General features: G+C 45.2%; 1 protein-coding gene across 1 annotated transcript in view; it reads right to left on the bottom strand.

Moving 5' to 3' along the window:
• Txnrd1 (thioredoxin reductase 1) overlaps positions 1 to 3,196 on the bottom strand; it is a 106,654-nt gene extending 103,458 nt beyond the window's left edge. Inside the window, exon 1 of the mRNA XM_045151560.1 lies at positions 3,063 to 3,196. The gene's annotated coding sequence lies outside the window, so the exon portion shown is untranslated. The remainder of the gene's footprint in view (positions 1 to 3,062) is intronic.
• Between the last annotated feature and the right edge of the window lie 15,195 nt (positions 3,197 to 18,391).

Genomic DNA, 18,391 nt, shown 5'->3' with positions numbered 1-18,391 from the left:
CCTTCTCCATTTGACTAAAGCTCCTTGGGGACTTGTGACTTCTACCTCTTTGTAAGCCCACTTCCACTGCGTGTTCCACAGGGAAGCACCCCGGGCACGTTGGAGAGGATGAAGCCTACAGAGTCACGATACAGGGTTTGCTCAGGAGAGAAATGGCGATGGAAGGCTCCTCGTGTTTTTGGTTTTGTTTTGTTTTTAATTTCCCACCTGCTCTTTCTCCTTCATTGGCAAAAAAGAAAACACAGAGAGAGAATGAGAGCAAGCCTATCCCTGTGTTAAGGCTTCCAGAATAAAAAGTGTCTGACTTTGTCCTCTCTGAGGTCTGGAAGACAAAGAAGAGATAGGGTGAGGGGAAATAAAGTGAGTAAACTGTCTACTGCCAGACTTGGACGAATGGCCAGCAATATTTTAATTCTTTTTTTAAATTTTGATTATTTGTGTGCGGCCTCTTGCCACTATAAACAAATACCAGATGTTTGAGCCACTTTCTATCCAGTTTATGTGGGTAGGTGGGCAGGTGTTGCAAGTAAATGTCTTTAACCACTGAATCATCTTCCCATTCTCTCCATGTAATGTTTTGTTTGTCTGTTTTTCTAGGGTTAGAGCCACAAGCATGAGCTACCATCATGCTTTTGGCTATAACCCTAAATCAGAGCCTATGTCCCGCTCAGGATCAGCTAACATTATAGATATTGTAATAACACAATCTTCTTTTTATAAGTTTTTTTTTAATTTTTTTTAAATTTTTATTTATTTATTTATTTGAGAGCGACAGACACAGAGAGAAAGACAGATAGAGGCAGAGAGAGAGAATGGGCGCGCCAGGGCTTCCAGCCTCTGCAAACGAACTCCAGACGCATGCGCCCCCTTGTGCATCTGGCTAACGTGGGACCTGGGGAACCGAGCCTCGAACCGGGGTCCTTAGGCTTCACAGGCAAGCGCTTAACCGCTAAGCCACCTCTCCAGCCCTATAAGTTTATTTTTATTTATTTATTTGAGAGTGACAGAGAGAGAGAGAGAGAGAGAACGGGTGCACGAGGGCCTCCCACCACTGCAAACAAACTCCAGATGCATGTGCCCCCTTGTGCACCTGGCTAACATGGGTCCTGGGAAATCCAGCCTCAAACCATGGTCCTTATTCTTCACAGGCAAGCACTTAACCGCTAAGCCATCTCTCCAGTCCTGTTTGTTTGTTTTTAAAGTAGGGTCTCACTCTGGCCCAGGCTGACCTGGAATTTACTATTTAGTTTCAGGGTGGCCTCAGACTCAAAGTGATTCTCTTACCTCTGCCTCCCAGTGCTGGGATTAAAGGCATGTGCAGCTGTTACAGGAAACTAAGGCTCACAGAACTGGCACCAGAGACTGTGTGGAAAATCATTTCAGTTTATTTTCATGCCAGCGTGGGTCCAGGGGAATCTCTTCCAAGGCCTGGACCCTAATTGTTGGTGGTTCAGAGCTTATATACCTGATCTTGGACATTGTTAACGTCTCAGAGCCCAGAGCCCAAGTCTAGTGCCAGAGACCTTGAAGATGAGATAGGCACGTTTTACAGACACAGGAAACTGGTTAGCAGACAGATGCCTGCAGCTGTGCTATGGAGATAGAAAGAAACACATGATTTACAGTACAGGACAGGAGCAGCAGTACAGATCGTGGCCTTGAAACAAAAAGCTGCAGTGTTGGACATAAGCAGCACAAAAGACTGTACAGGGCGCGATCAGTACAAGACTGTTCAGTACAGGTCATGACCAATACAAAAGTCAGGGCACATGGGCTGGGGCCCTGCACTGAAAGAACAGGAGAAGGCAAGGCGAGCGGCGGCATTCGTTGCTGTCTGCTTCCTGACTGGGATGTGATGTGACCAGCTGCCTCATGGCTCCCCTGACAAGTCGTTTCTGAACTGTATCTCTCCTTAAATGGTAAGCCAAAACAAACCCCCTTGTCCTTGAGTTGCTTTTGGCAGGTGTTTTAGCAATGAGAAAAACAACTAACACTCTGTCTTACGAGATTGTGGATTACATAATGTCTTTACAATAGTGCCTGGCAGAGAATCAATGCTGTGAAAGTCCTTGCTACTGTCACTGTCATTGATATGATTCACATAGAATAAAATACTTATTACTTGAAAAAAAAAAGTCAGGGCATAATAACTTTGGGGCAGGGGCTTCTAAAGTTCCTCACCCCAATTTCCAGCTCACCACCATACCTGCCTGTGCCCCGGCAACTCTTACTAATCCATTGTTTTAGGAGGGGGGAGCAAGAGGATGAGGACTTCGTCCTTAGGTACATAGGAAGCTCAAGGTCATCTTGGGCTACATGAGACCCTGTTTAACAATAAAAATAAAAATAAAAGCAAAGACAGGCATGGTGGCTCACATCTTTAATCCCAGCTGAGGTAGGAAGATCACCATGAGTTTGACGCCAGCCTGGGTTACACATTTAGTTTTAGATAAACTTCGGTTAGAGGGAGACCCCTACCTCAAAAAAAAAAAAACAAAACCAACCAACCAACCAAGAATCCATTGGGTGTGGGAGGTCAGAGACATTGAAAGGTAAACTCCAATGACATTTCCAGGCCCTCAGCCCTCCTCTGAAGCACCACACCAGTTTGTCCTCCAAACCTCACCCTCATTCTGCGGCTAATCTGGATTAAACCAGCCCAGCCCAGGCCTCTGATCACTGACTTTTTCCCCATGATAAAAATCTAAGATTATAAACTAAGTAGGAATCACAGCTTTGCAAAGTCATTCTTCCTATAACAAGCCAGAATACAAAGAGCTATTATCAAAAGGTGGGAGGGAGTGCCCTAACACCCTAGGAAACCCTTGGCCTCTTCCCTGGACCTCTGGGACCTTTGCGCACACTGCACTTTGCTAAAGCTCAGAAAGTTTATTCCAGCAAAATGTTATACTCACAAATCAGCATTCTCCAATTACACCTACTCACACCCCCACACCATTTCAAAGGCAAAATCCAATTGTTTACACTTGAGCTCTATAGTCTGTCAAATTTCCCCAGCTCAACCATTTCTCCTCATCCACGGGGGCAGGGGGGGGCCTTACCTTAGCAGTGCGTCTGGGGGGGGACCTGTTGTGGCCCACAGGACGACCGTCTGCCGCGGCCCTCCGCCGCTGGGCTCTGGAGTCTGCGGGAGAGCTGGTGGAGCCTGCTGGGTTGTCGGCCAGAGTTCGAATGGGGTGATGATCCTTGGCTAGAAGTAATGGGAGCAAAGATCATAATTATCAGAAAGGAAAATAAGATGGTGCACAGGCTAATGTCAGGTTCACTGAACGCCTCACAATTTTAGCCCAAGGCCAAAGCAAGGAATATGAGGAAGGACTCGAACCCAGGTCACACATTTAGCTCCCATGTGCCTCAAGACTTCAGGCAGCTCACTCAGTATTTCCTACCCAGCTCCTGGCATTCAGGGACTCTTCTCAGATCCTGACAGAGGTGCATGACCCGGTCTTATTGTTTCCCCAACTAACTTTACATAAGTGGTCACAGGATCTTCACACTCCAGACACAGCAGGGTTTCCAGATTCTGCTCTGGTCCAGGAAGACATGAGAGCCAGCACCCTACTCCCACAGAGAGCACTGGGACCCAGATAACATCACTAGCCAGAACCAGGAGAGGCGACCTGCCTTGTTCCTGAAACTTAAACTATCTTCCTAAGGGCCTGCACTCGGGCTTCACCCTACTCCTGCTCCCTGTCCTCTCTGTGTATACAACACTGCACACAGGCTTCACCCTACTCCTGCTCCCTGTCCTCTCTGTGTATACAAGACTGCACACGGGCTTCATCCTACTCCTGCTCCCTGTCCTCTCTGTGTATACAAGACTGCACACGGGCTTCATCCTACTCCTGCTCCCTGTCCTCTCTGTGTATACAAGACTGCACACGGGCTTCATCCTACTCCTGCTCCCTGTCCTCTCTGTGTATACAAGACTGCACACGGGCTTCACCCTACTCCTGCTCCCTGTCCTCTCTGTGTATACAAGACTGCACACGGGCTTCACCCTACTCCTGCTCCCTGTCATCTCTGTGTATACAAGACTGCACACGGGCTTCATCCTACCTGCTTCCTGTCCTCTGTGTGTATACAAGACTGCACACGGGCTTCATCCTACTCCTGCTCCCTGTCCTCTCTGTGTATACAAGACTGCACACGGGCTTCACCCTACTCCTGCTCCCTGTCATCTCTGTGTATACAAGACTGCACACGGGCTTCATCCTACCTGCTCCCTGTCCTCTCTGTGTATACAAGACTGCACACGGGCTTCATCCTACTCCTGCTCCCTGTCCTCTCTGTGTATACAAGACTGCACACGGGCTTCATCCTACTCCTGCTCCCTGTCCTCTCTGTGTATACAAGACTGCACACGGGCTTCACCCTACCTGCTTCCTGTCCTCTGTGTGTATACAAGACTGCACACGGGCTTCACCCTACTCCTGCTCCCTGTCATCTCTGTGTATACAAGACTGCACACGGGCTTCATCCTACCTGCTCCCTGTCTTCTCTGTGTATACAAGACTGGCCCATTCTTCTTGAGTCTTTGCAGCATTTCAGAGTCAATACTTGGATTTACTCAGAACTAAACTTGGGGATAATATCTGTTAGCCTTGTAACAATACCAACAGTGGGCACTGTAATCTTAGTCCCCATTGTACAAACAAGGAGACAGAATCTGAGGAGTTAAGCAACTTCCCCTTAAATGACACAATTTATAGCAAGTAATGGTTCAAATCTAGTTATTCTCTAGAACCCATGCTTTAAAAAAAAGGGAGGGTGCCAAAGGACCCAGGTTTGACTCCCCAGGACCTACGTAGCCAAATGCACAAGATGGCACATGCATCAGAGGCTGAAGGCCCTGGCACGCCCATTCTCTCTCTTTTGCTTGTTTGTTTGTTTTTTGGGTTGGGAATTCGCTCTTCCCCAGGCTGACCTGGAATTGTAGCCTCAGGATGGCCTTGAACTCATGGCAATTCTCCTACTTCTGCCTCCCAAGTACTGGGATTAAAGGTGAGCACCACCATACCTGGTCCCATTCTTTCTCTCTGCCTATTCCTCTCTCTTTCTCTCTCTCAAAAATAAATAAATAAATAAACAAATATTAAAAAAAAAAAGCCGGGTGTGGTGGCTCATGCCTTTAATCCCAGCAGGTGGCAGAGTAGGAGGATCACTGTGAGTTCGAGGCCACCCTGAGACTATAGGGTGAATTCCAGATCAGCCTGATCTAGATAAGAGTGAGACCCTACCTCGAAAAAATAAATAAATAAATAAAAAATAAAACAACTACAAAAAGGCTAGACATGATGGCACACACCTTTAATCCCAGTACTCGGGAGGCTGAGGTAGGAGGATAGCTGTGAGTTTGAGACGAGCTTGAGAATACATAGTGAATTCCAGATCAGCCTGGGCTAGAGTGAGACCCTATCTCCCAAACAAAACAGGGCTAGAGAGAAGGTTCAGCAGCTGAAGGCACTTGCTTGCAAAGCTTGAGCCTAGGTTTGATTCCCCAGGACCCACATCAGCCAGATGCACAGGGTGGTGCAAGTGTCTGGAGTTTCTTTGCAGTGGCAGTAGACCCTGGTGTGCCCATTTTTCTCTCTTTTTTCTCACAATAAGATGTTTTTAAAATTTTTAAAAATATTTTATTTTTATTTATTTATTTATTTGAGAGAGAGAGAGAGAGAAAGGTGGGCATGGTGGCGCATGCCTGTAATCCCAGCACTTGGGAGGCAGAGGTAGGTGGGTCGCCATGAGTTTGAGGCCACCCTGAGGCTACGCAGTGAATTCCTGGGCTAGAGTGAGACCCTACCTTGAAAAACCACAGTAAAACAAAACAGGAAAAGAGAGAGAGAGACAAAAAGTAGGGGAGGGGAAATGGGTGCGCCAGGGCCTCCAGCCACTACACACTAACTCCATACACATGCGCCACCTTAAGCATCTGGCTTACATGGGTCCTGGGGAATTAAACCTAGGTCCTTTGGCTTTGCCGACAAGTGCCTTAACTGCTAAGCCATCTCTCCGCACCCCCCCCCCAAATTATTTTTTTTAATGTGGGCTGAAAAGATAGTTTAGTGGCTAAGGTATTTGCTTGTGAAGACTAAGGACCCAGGTTCGATTTCTTAGTACCCATTTAAGCCAGATGCACAAAGTGGTGTATGTGTCTGGAATTCATTTGCAATGGTTAGAGACCCCGGCATTCTTTCTCTCTCTGCATCTTTCTGTCTTTCAAATAAATAAATAAAATATTATCAATATTTAAAATTAACAACAACCCCCCAAAAAAAAACAAAAACAGTTTGGGTTGGGAAGATGGCTCAGAGGTTGACTACTTGATGCTTAAACATGAGGACCTGGGAGGGCCCAAGACTGTTCAAGTTTGAATCCCCCAGAACCCAGGTAAGTTCTGGGTGTGGTTCTGCATGCCTGTAACCTCAATGTGGGGGTGTGGGGAGACTGGAGAATCCCTGAGGCTCATTGGATTGAAAACAGCAGCTCTGGGTTGAAGGAGAGACCCCTTCTCAAGAAAATAAGGGGTTGAGTAATTGAGGAGAGAGAAGGTCTACTTTGTGGAATTACAATCTGTGGTTTTTCGTGACTGGATTCCTTCACCCAGCGTCGTGTTCGAGGCTCATCCGTGCTGTAACATGCCAGGCGCCTCACTGTTCACTGGCGGTTCATAGTCACTGCGTGGTATCCACATTCTGGTTTGTCGTCCGTCATTGCCTATTCGGCTTCTCTGCTCTTGCCTCTTGTGAATATTACTGCTATACAGCTTCATGCCCACGGGTGTGTACAAATGCTGTTGTCAGTTCTTTTGTGAAAACAGCTGGGAGTAGGATTATTGGGCTGCATGGTAACTTTGGTACATTTTCAGGAAACTTCCCAACTGGTTTGCAAAGCAGCTACACCACTTTCCACGTGTGCAAGCAGTACATGAAGGCCCCAACTTATCCACGTCCTTGCCAACCCGTTATCCGTATTTTTGTTTGATTTTAAAGTATTTTTCATTATTTGAGAGAGAGAATAGGAATAGGCACACAAGGGCTTCTTGCTGTTGCAAACAAACTCTAGACTCACACTCTACTTTGTCACTTTGTGAATCTGGGTACTGGGGAACCCAACATGAGCTGAAAGGCTTTGTACAAGCAAGTGCCTTTAACCACTGAGGCATCTCTGACCTGGAGCTCACGCTATAGCTCAAGCTGGCCTTGAAGTCTTCACCATCCTCTTATCTCAGCCTCCCAAATGCTGGAATAAAGATATGTCCCACTACTCCTGGGTTGGTGTGTGTGCGCGTGTGTGGCTTTTCAAGGTAGGATCTCACTCTAGCAGAGGCTGACCTGGAATTCACTTGGTAATCTCAGCCTGGCCTCAAACTCATGGCAATCCTCCTACCTCTACCTCCCAAATCCTGGGATTAAAGTCATGCACCGCCTAGCCTGGCTATTTTGTTTTGTTTTGTTTTGTTTTTCGAGGTAGGGTCTCACTCTAGCCCAGGCTGACCTGGAATTCACTCTGTAGTCTCAGGCTGGTCTCGAACTCATGACAATCCTCCTACCTCTGCCTCCCAAGAGCTGGGATTAAAGGTGTGCGCCACCATGCCTGGCTTCCCTTCTCCCATTTTATAATGGGACCACTTGTCTTTTTATTCTTGGATTACAAGAGTTCTACTTTAAAAAAATATTTTATTTAAGCCAGTCATGGTGGCTCAAATGTGTGTGTGTGTGTGTGTGTGTGTGTGTGTGTGTGTGTGATTTATAAGCAAAGAGAGAAGAACAAAGAGACAGAATGAGAATGGTGTGCCAGGGTGTGATGCCACTGCAAATGAACTCTAGGCACATGTGTCACTTTGTGCATCTAGCTTTATGTGAGTACTAAGAATCGGAACCAGAACCATCAGGCTTTGCAAGCAAGTGCCTTTGACTGCTGAGCCATTTCACCAGCCCCAAATTATTTGTTTATTGAGCCGGGCGTGGTGGCGTACGCCTTTAATCCCAGCATTTGGGAGGCAGAGGTAGGAGGATTGCCTTGAGTTCGAGGCTACCCTGAGACTCCACAGTGAATTCCAGGTCAGCCTGGGCTACAGTGAAACCCTACCTTGAAAAACCAAAAAATAAAAAAAGTTATTTATTTGTTTATTGAGAGGGAAAGAAAGAAAGAGAGAAAGGGCACACCAGAGCCTCTAGCCTTTGTAAATGAACTCCAGATGCATGCATCACGATATGCATGTGGCTTATGTGGGTTCTGGAGAATCAAACCTAGGTTCTTAGCCTTTGTAGACAACTGCCTTAACTTCTAAGCCATCTCTCCAGCCTGAGTTCTTTATATATTCTAGACATAAATCCCTTATCAGATATATAATTTGCAAATTATACTTTCTATAGGATTTTTCATTTTATTTGAAGCACATAAAAAATTTTTATTTTGGCTGGGTGTGGTGGCACATACCTTTAATCCCAGCACTCGGGAGACTGGGGTATGAGTTCAAGGCCACCCTGAAATTACATAGTGAGTTCCAGGTCAGCCTGGGCTAGAGTGAGACTCTACCTCAAAAAACAAAAAACAAAAAAAAAAAAAAGAAAAGAAAAGAAAAACTTGATTTTGATAAAATCAAGTTCATCTATTTTTTCTTTTTCTTTTTTCTTTTTTTTTTTTTTTTTTGCTTTTCTCTTTGGTGTAATTTCTGTGAAAGTGCTGGGCACTGAGGTCACGAAGATTTCCTACTGTTTTCGCCTCTGAACTTCACAGCTTAAGTTCTTATGTTGAGGTCAATGATCCAGCTTGGGTGAGTGTTTATTTGGTGTGAAGAAGGATCGAGATTCATTCTTTTGCATTTGGAGTTCTAGTTTCTTTTGTACCACTTGCTGAACAAACTATTCTTTCTCTACTGATGTTCTGCATCCTTGTTGAGAAGTCATTGATCAAACATGTAAGGGTAGAGCCAACATTGCAAATCAGTATGTGTACTGTAACTTCATTTAGACTGATATTTAAACAAAATCAAGTAATTCTTCAAACAACACATGAACTTCCATCTTATATCATGGACTTTTTTTTGAAGTTTGTGTTTACTTTTTTTTTGCTTTAATTTTTATTTATTTATTTGAGAGTGTGTGTGTGTGAGAGAGAGAGAAAGAGGCAGGGAGAGAGAGGGAGAGAGAGATAAAAGACTGGGTCTGACAGTGCCTCTAGCTGTTGCAAAATCCAAATACATGCACCACCTTGTGTATCTGGCTTACATGGGTCCTGAGGAATCAAACCTGGGTCCTTTGGCCTTTTAGGAAAGTGCCTTAACTGCCAAGCCATCTCTCCAGCCCTGAATTTTGTGTTTTTAACTCATAAATAGGCATTCACTTTCTGTTTTCCATTTTTCTTTTTTAATTTGTTTCACCTGTTTTAGAAACAGGGTCTCATATAGCCACAGACTATATACATGTAATATGTAGCTGAGAAAGACCTTGAGCTTCCTTTTTTTTTTTTTTTTTTTTTTTTTTTTTGGTTTTTTGAGGTAGGGTCTCACTCTGGCTCAGGCTGACCTGGAATTCACAATGTAGTCTCAGGGTGGCCTCGAACTCATGGCAATCCTCCTACCTCTGCCTCCCCAGTGCTGGGGTTAAAGGTGTGCGCCACCGCACCCGGCAAGCTTCCTTTTTTTTAATCTTTAAATTGTGCTTTATTCGGAGAGCTGACAGTCTGCAACAACAGGAGTACCATCCTAGAGATCTACCTTCTTGCTTGCCTCAACCAGCAGATGATACACGGAGGGAAACAAAGGTCGCCATTCACTCCAGGTCAGTCAGTGGGCGCTCTCGTCTCTGGTTCATGCTGGTGCTTCTTGCCACGTCACCTCCTGAACCTTTCCCTCACTGTTCTCTCTCTCTGGGTAGCGGTATTTTAAAAAAATATTGCAAACTTCATTATATGATCATATTACAAATTGGCTGGGTTTCCTCTCCCCTGCTCCCTCCCAGCAAGGGTCCTCCTCAATGGGTCTGCAGGATTCGCTGTGGGGTCATGAATGTACCAGTCCATCTCGGTGGGGGCGGGGATGCCCATTTTTAGTATGTTAGAAGGCAATAGAGACATAAGGCTTACAAGTGGTGGCATCTCATGAAAGACAGTTACAGATATCCTCCTGGAGAGACTTCGGAGTCAGTAGGTCAAGCACTCCTACTGATGGAAAATTCAAGGTCAAGACAGGTGATTCATCGATGTCAGAGTCAGAGCTGTCACACGAGCTCCTGATTCCATTATGCCTGACTGACTCCTTCACTCGATGACCGACTCTAAAAGAAGGTGACAATCCCTTACATAACATCCATGCCAAGAGCACCACCCACTCAGATCTTTGCCAACACTCAGAGTATAGCAAGGAATGTATCTCCTGACCAAGAAAAGCTGCAGTCTTACTAAAGAGCGATTAGCCAGCAGAACCAAATCAAAAGAAGATGATGGATAGATACGCTCTAGCCCAGCTTGACCTAGCACTCATTCTGTAGTTCTAGGCAGGCTTCAAACTCGCAGCAATGCTCCTACCTCTGCCTCCTCAGTGCTGGGGATAAAGGTGTGCACCACCACTCCCGGTTCCTTTTTCTTTATGTAGGGTCTCACTTTTAGTTCAGGCTGACCTAGAATTCTAAAATTAGTGTCAGGGTGACCTCGAACTCATGGCGATAGTCCTACCTCTGCCTCCCAAATGCTGGGATTAAAGGCGTGCGCCACCACGCCTGGCTTCCCTGCTCCATTTTAATTTTCTTTTTTGAGGTAAGGTCTCACTGTAGCCCAGGCTGATTTGGCATTCACTCTGGCCTTGAACTCATGGTGATCCTTCTACCACTGCCTTCCAAGTGCTGGGATTAAAGGTATCTGCCACCACACTGGCTCATAATTATATATATTATGATTATATATATATATATATATAACGATTATATATATATACACACACACATATATATATATATAATTTTATTTATTTATTTTCGAGGTAGGGTCTCACTCTGGCCCAGGCTAACCTGGAATTCACTATGTAGTCTCAGGGTGGCCTCGAATTCATGGCAATCCTCCTACCTCTGCCACCCAAGTGCTGGGATTAAAGGCGTGTGCCACCACACCTAGCAAAGAGAAATTTAGGAAAAATATTTATGAAAAAAAGAATGAAACAACAAGAACTCAAGAAAACAATAGGCCACACATTATAAAATGGATAACGAAAAAGAACAGACAACTGATTAGAAAGAAAATGGCAAAACTAGAATAAATGATATATAAATAAATAATAAATGATATATTTGGTTTATTTTTTATTATTTCATAATTAGAGATGCAGATTCAAAATTAAAAGTGAACACTAAAAACAAAACCTTCCAGAGTGCTGGCAAATATGGCATAAGAAGGTAGTAATATCGCTAATACTGTTTTGGGCATGTCCATATGTGGTATGATATGTGCATAGCATATGCACATGTGTGTGCCCACGTGGGCACCCTGTGCATGGGCATGCAGAGGAGAACAGCGGGTGTGCTCTTTCATCACTCATTGGCGTGTTTCCCTCCCTCACTGGACCTCAAGCTGCCAGATTCACACTGGCTGAGCAATAAGCCGCAGTGACCCTCCTGCTCCCCCAGGGCTGGGCTCTGGGCATGTGTGGCCACAGCCAGCTGCGTGTGTGGGCACTGGGATCAAGTGCAGGGCAAAGCAGGCCACCGCAGGCCCCATGCTTGTGTGGCATATGCTCTTACTCCCTGAGCCATCTCCCAGCCCTTGTTTTTAAAAATTTTTATTTATTTATTTGCAAGAAAGACAGAACAGGAGCACCAGGGCCTCTAGCCACTGCAAATGAGCTTCCGGCACATGCGCCACCTTGTGCATCTGGTTTTATGTGGGTCCTGAGAAATTCATCCTGGGTCCTCAGGCAAGTGCCTTAACTGCTAAGCCGTCTCTCCAGCCCCCTGTATTTTCAAAAACTATTTAACTTATTTATTTTCAAGCAGAGAGAGACAGAGAGAGAAGAGAGACAGAGAGAATGGGCACACCAGGGCCTCATGCACTGCAAACAAACTCCAGATGCATGTGCCACTCTGGGCATCCAGCCCTACGTGGGTACTGGGGAGTCCAACCTGGATTGCCAGGCAAGTGCCTTAACCGCCAAGCCATCCCTCCAGCCCGCCCCACCCCGAGCCCTTATTTATTTTTATTTCTTTTTTAATTTTTAAAATTTTTTATTAGCATTTTCCATGATTATAAAAAAAAAATCCCATGGTAATTCCCTCCCTCCCCACCCGCCACACTTTCCCCTTTGAAATTCCATTCTCCATCATATTACCTCCCATCACAATCAATTTACATATATACAATATCAACCTATTAAGTACCCTCCTCCCTTCCTTTCTCTTCCCTTTATGTCTCCTTTTTAACTTACTGGCCTCTGCTACTAAGTATTTTCATTCTCACGCAGAAGCCCAGTCATCTGTAGGTAGGATCCACATATGAGAGAGAACATGTGGCGCTTGGCTTTCTGGGCCTGGGTTACCTCACTTAGTATAATCCTTTCCAGGTCCGTCCATTTTTCTGCAAATTTCATAACTTCATTTTTCTTTACCGCTGAGTAAGAACTCCATTGTATAAATGTGCCACATCTTCATTATCCACTCATCAGTTGAGGGACATCTAGGCTGGTTCCATTTCCCAACTATTATAAATTGAGCAGCAATAAACATGGTTGAGCACGTATTTCTAAGGAAATAAGATGAGTCCTTTGGATATATGCCTAGGAGTGCTATAGCTGGGTCATATGGTAGATCAATCTCTAGCTGCTTTAGGAACCTCCACACTGTTTTCCACAATGGCTGGACCAGATTGCATTCCCACCAGCAGTGTAGAATGGTTCCTCTTTTTCCACATCCCCGCCAACATTTATGATCATTTGTTTTCATGATGGTGGCCAATCTGACAGGAGTGAGATGGAATCTCAATGTAGTTTTAATCTGCATTTCCCTGATGCCGAGCCCTTATTTTTTGAAGAATACTAAGACAGTGCATATCGAATCCCACTGAGATGCCATCTTTTTTAATTCTCTGACTCCCTAGCAGTTCCATCGCTGTTCTGGGTACAGGCACAGAGTTACACTGGCTCTGCCATCTTTCTCTCTCTCAGGCATGGAGCTTCTGGCTTGCTTTCCAGCTGACCTCACTCTCCTCTATGTCCAGACCTCAAGCCCTTCCTTTCATTTCCTTCTTACGATAAGCTTCATTACAGCAGCACGGGTCATTACACAAAACTAGAAACAGCAAACGTCAGACATTAGGGGAATGGCTAAATTATAGTTGCTCTCTTCCTTCATGGTAATTTTAATTGCTGTATACAACTGAAGCATCAGAAAAATGAGGAAATTAGGAGTCTGGACTCAAGCCAGGCATGGTGGCGCACGCCTTTAATCCCAGCACTTGGGAGGCAGAGGTAGGAGGATCACAGTGAGTTCGAGGTCATCCTGAGACTACAGAGTGAATTCTAGATCAGCCTGGGCTAAAGTGAGACCCTATGTCAAAAAAAAAAAAAAAAAAAAAAAAAAGAGGAGAAGCAGAAGACAAAGGGAGGGGGGCAGGAGCACATACCACCAGGAGCTCATGGGCCCGCCTGCCTGACAAAAGGGGCAACAGACAAGAGCCCTGCTCAAAAGTGGTGGGAAGCAAGGGCCGGCACCCAGAAGTTGCCCTCTGCCTTCCACAGCACAGCATAGCACCAGACACTCACACTCATACACGTGAACACACACCAGACACATACACAAAACAATTAAAAGAAAACAAAACACAAGATACCAGTACCAAATCCTGTGTGCCAGAGATTTACAATTATGTGAAATTCTGCACACAGAGGAATCCTGAAATAGGTATGCAAAACAGTCCTAGTGGTTACACTGGTGTGATGACTGTGCCTGGCTTTTCCTCTGCATGTCCTTAAGCTTATAAGCAATAAAGTTGCATAACATCTTATCATGTTTACTCCTAAGCGCCCACAAAATCTCTTTGATTTCAATCAACAGAGACATGCACTCCAATCTTGGCATTTGGGGACAGAGAACAAGGTGTGTGACATACAGGTTAATTAAGGGCAATGTTCCCAACACTCCCACTCAGAGAGGAGGTTCCCATTGTCATCCTGTATGCTGTTACTCACTAATGTAACCATGAGACGTAACGTGACCACTCACGAAAGCCTCCCAAGGGCCAGACATCACCCTTGGAACAGCTCTCGGTCTGCACACTGAGTACCGAGCTATAGAATGTATCAAGTCTTCCCTCTGTAGCTCTGGTATGAGCTCCCATGGATATAAACTGTCCAAAGTAATGGTGGGAAAACAGAAAGCAGAAAGATGTCAGGACACATGGAAATAAAACCTCTCTCATCTTGAATTATCCCCAAGAGATGTTTCACAGAAAAGTGGGAGGAGTCCTGCCAAAACATACATTGTATAGGAAATTTCAGTATGTCAGTATTTCACCTATGGGTGAAAGCACCTGGTCCCACAGGAGGAATCCAAACAGGCCTCCTGTGAACTGGTCATCTTTTCAGAAAATATTTTTACTTATTTGCATGCAGAGAGAGATAGACAGACAGAATGGGCACACCAGGGCCTCCAGCTGCTGCAAGCAGACTCCAGATGTGCGTGCCACTCTGTGCATCTGGCTTTACTTGGGTCCTGGGGAACTGAATTCAAGTCATTAAGCTCTGCAGGCCAGCACCTTAACTGCTGAGCCGTCTCTCGTCCTGTCATAACCTTTCACAAGATCTTATTACACAATCCTACACAATACAGCGATGGGCTACAAACTGCAGCATGTGGCCCTTATTAGATCTTAGAGCCAAAAATGATGGGGGTAAGGGGTACAAGTGAATAAATTTTTATGTGGATTATGGATGTGATCAGAGCAACATTAAAGTCCATAGGATAATAGACAAGAACATCATTGCTCCCAGGAGACCTGCTGAGATATTCTGGAGGGCAAGTCATACTGTCTGAAATTTATTTCAAATGGTTTAGGAAGAAAGGCATGTGTGTGTGTGTGTGTGTGTGTGTGTGTGTGTGTGTGTGTGTGTGTGTCTTGTCTATATGAGGGTCGGGAGAGAGGGGGAAAGGGAAATGAAGCAAATCCAGGAACACCTGAGTCCTGGTGAAGGAATGGGGTGACTCTTGTGTTTCAGCTTTTCTGAGAACACCACACTTGCTGATTAGGACTGGCTTGAATGCTCTTTGGAGCCCTGGATAGTACACTCCTGTTCAGATCCGTGGGAGCATCTGGCTCATCCACCTTCATTCCATCCCTTATTAGTGGCAGCTAATAAGTAGACTCTGGATTTTCTGTGTGTAGGTCAAATTCCAGAGACTTCTGTGACACCACACAAGCATCTCTGACAATAGCTTCCTGGACCACTGGCCCTTAACATGTGATCAACCTTTTCACTGTGGGGGTCCTTAATAATGTCTAAGAGTAAAGGGATCCCAAGACCATGAGCTTGAAAGACATTACCTTGGTGCACCTATGCTTGTTCTCCCTCTCGCTCTCCCTCCCTCCCTCCCTCCCTCCTTGCAAATAAATAAATAAAATATATTTTAGGTGAAAGATTTATATGATCTGAAGAAAAGCCAGAGTGTAAAATATTTTGTACAAAGAACATATTAGGGTTGGAGAAATGGCTTAGTGATTAAGGAGCTTACCTGAGAAACCTAAGGACCCAGGTTTGATTCCCTAGGGCCCACCTAAGCCAGATGCACAAGGTGGTGCATACACCTGGAGTTTGTTTGCAACAACCAGAGGCCCTGGCATGCCCATTCTCTCTCTATCTGCTTCTTTGTCTCTCTCTCCAACATAAATAAAATTAGTATTTTTAAAAAGTTGAAAGAGGTCTAAACACACATCTTTTAAAAAAGAATATATTTTTTTAAAAAAGAGCCAGGCGTGGTGGCATACACCTTTAATCCCAGCACTCAGGAGGCAGAGGTAGGAGGATCACTGAGAGTTCGAGGCCATCCTAAGGCTACATAGTGAATTTCAGGTCAGCCTGAGCTAGACTGAAACCCTTCCTCAAAAAAAAAAAAAAAAAAAAAAAGAATATGTGGGTTTCAATAAGAACCAAAATCTGTTTAATATTTAAAAGTCTTCTGTTGGAACTAAGTGAAATGAACACCTCTCTCCTAAGGCTCCAAAAACCAACTGTTAGGAGCAGTCCTCAAGTCTGACTTCCCTAAAAGACAAAGAGAGACTTTCAGTATTGGGTTCCAGTTACAGACCCCTCAGAACAAAACGGAGAAGGAAAAAAAAAGATGATGCAGTCTGACTCCTACTAAGAAACAGGTTCATCAGCAAGCCCCTTTCCTGATCCTTGTCTACTAAATGAGGACGCAGAGGGCTGGGTTTCGTGCTGTAGTTGTGGGAACTAAGAAAAAGACCCCAGCAGACCATCATTCATAGCGGTGACTGATTTCAGAGGAGACGTCAACATCAACAGCTTCTGCCTCTCAAAGGATGAGAGAAGAGACTTACCAACTTCAAGGTCAGGTGCCAGAAAGACAGGAGCCTGCAATAGCAGGGACAAGGCTGCTTCTTGTTAGGACTTTAGTGAGGGCCATTAGCAGGGACCACAGTCACTTCAAGTATGACATAAAGCTTTTACAGCCCTTCACTCTGTTGTCATGGCTTTCTGGTTTGCAGGTCTGTCACATGCAGGTGTTGACTGTTGCCTATGGTTAAAAGGCATCAGAATGACTGTCATCATGAAAACTGACAACAGGGCTCAGGAGATGGCTCAGCCATTGAAGGCTCCTGCAGCTTGCAACTCTGACAGCTTGGGTTCCACTCCCAGTACCCACATAAAGCCAGATGCACAATGTGGCACGTGTGTCTGGAGTTCACTTGCAGAGGTAAGAGACCCTGGTGTACCCACTCTCTATCTCTGCTTACTAACAAACCAAGAAATAAAAATATTAAATATGAAGAAAACTGGCCCCAGGCATGGCAGCGCACACCTTTAATCCCAGCATTCGGGAGGCAGAGGTGGGAGGATTGCTGTGAGTTTGAGGCCAACCTGAGACTACACAGTGCATTCTAGGTAAGCCTGGATTAGAGCGAGATGCTACCTCAAAAAAACAAGAGAGAGCCGGGCGTGGTGGCGCATGCCTTTAATCCCAGCACTCGGGAGGCAGAGGTAGGAGAATTGCCATGAGTTCGAGGCCACCCTGAGACTCCATAGTGAATTCCAGGTCAGCCTGGGCTGCAGTAAGACCCTACCTCGAAAAACCAAAAAAAAAAAAAAACAAAAAAAACCAAGAAACAGAGAGAGAGAAGTGAGGGTGAAAGAACACATGTAACATATAAACAGAAGCGGGAGATACTAGAGAGAAGAGTGAAAATGGGGGGACAGGGTGCTAGGGAGAGAAGGAGGAAAATAGTATTTGAAAATATCAGAATGAGTAGTACCTAAATCTATGTATGCTAACTTGACAAATTAAATTCTAGCATGGTATGGTGTCACACACCTTTAATCCCAGCACTCTGGAGGCTGAGGTAGGAGGACTGCTGTGAGTTCAAGTTCACCCTGAGACTACAGAATAAAGTCCGGGTCAGCCTGGGCTAGAGCAAGACCCTATCTCAAAAAACTAAAAATAAAAATAAGTTAAAATTTAAAAATAAAATTGAGTTGAGTATGGGAATGCACACCTTTAATCCCAGCACTTGGGAGGCAGAGGTAGGAGGATTGTCACAAGTTCAAGGCCATCCTGAAACTACATAGTGAATTCCAGGTGAGCCTGGGGCTAGAGTGAGACCCTACCTCAACAAAACAGAAACACAGAAAAATAGAATTGAGTGGAGGGTTGCTCCTCTCTGCACCATTTTACACACTGTTGTGCATCTAAAATCATTTCCAAATAAAACGTTAGGAGGGCTGGAGAGCTGGCTCAGTGGCTAAGTGCACTGCCTGTGCGCGGATGACGGCCTGAGGGCCTGACACTGCGTAAGTTTGCATCTCCAGAACCCCCGTAGATATCTGGACCTGGCCACACATTTGTTACCCCAGTCCTGGGGGAGCAGAGACCTGAGAACTGCCAGAGCTCGAGGAAAAGCAGCAAGCTCTGGGGTCAGCAACAGACTGGCTCCAACAAGAACAGGTGGAAGAGCAATGGAGTGCGACGTCCGACTGTCCACTCTAGTCCCCACAGGTGAGGGCACCCCCACTGCAGGCACGTACAGCGGGCACTGCCAAGACACAGACAAGTGCGTACAACACACATGCACATGCCACACCACACACACACATGCGCACAAGCAAAAATAACTGGAGGCTGTTAATAAGCTTTTTGTTTTGAGTTGTTTTTTT

Source organism: Jaculus jaculus, chromosome 6 (assembly GCF_020740685.1).
Source record: "Jaculus jaculus isolate mJacJac1 chromosome 6, mJacJac1.mat.Y.cur, whole genome shotgun sequence".
Lineage (NCBI taxonomy): Eukaryota > Metazoa > Chordata > Mammalia > Rodentia > Dipodidae > Jaculus > Jaculus jaculus.
The sequence above is the reverse complement of the archived record's forward strand: the minus strand, read 5'-3'. Positions and strand labels throughout refer to the sequence as shown.